Here is a 913-nt window from a genome sequence, read left to right on the forward strand (position 1 = left end):
AAAATAAACAAAAACTAACCTTGATCCATAGGCTGGAGGACAAATTTAGCACCCTGTTCGCAGTTTAGGTTAGAAAATGGGAAAAAAAACAAACTAAAAAACGTGCTTTTCGGGTAAATGAGCACCCAGTTTTTTTAAAAAACTTTTTTTATCAGGCACTGCGTACACAGTTTTACTAGGATTATTAGCGCGTACGCACTCATTTTCCTATAAGCAGCGCGTACGCGCTAATTTTCCTAGTCGTAGCACGTACGCGCTCAATTTGCTAAACTCAGCGTGTACGTGCTACCTTTTCTAGGCTCGGGAAGAACAAACCTAAGCGCGTGCGTGGGAATTTTAAATTTTAAAACCGTGTATGCACTGCCTATTTTTCCAAGTTTTTTTTGGGTGGTGTCCACTTTTCTGACCACCATCTTTGTGCACACACCCTTAAAGAGGATCGATACATTAATTAAAACAACATTCGTACATGAAAATTATATAAAATATAAACCCTTAAACAAATTCATTTCAATTCAAATTTTAGTATGTGTGAAAATCAGTAAATACCTCTCTCTCTCTCTCTCTCTCTCTCTCTCTCTCTCTCTACACACACACACACACACACACATATATATATATATGTATACATATATACATATGTATACATATATATATATGTACATACATACATACATACATACATATACATACATACATACATACATACATATATATATATATATATATATATATATGTGTGTGTGTGTGTGTGTGTGTGTGTGTGTGTGTGTGTGTGTGTATGTATGTATACATATATGTATATATATGTATACATATATGTATATATATATATGTATGTATGTATGTATGTATACAAATTAGAGCTAATGTAACCTCTAAGCTTATTATAGTCATGTTGAAATACCCTATG

Source organism: Cryptomeria japonica, chromosome 3 (assembly GCF_030272615.1).
Source record: "Cryptomeria japonica chromosome 3, Sugi_1.0, whole genome shotgun sequence".
NCBI lineage: Eukaryota > Viridiplantae > Streptophyta > Pinopsida > Cupressales > Cupressaceae > Cryptomeria > Cryptomeria japonica.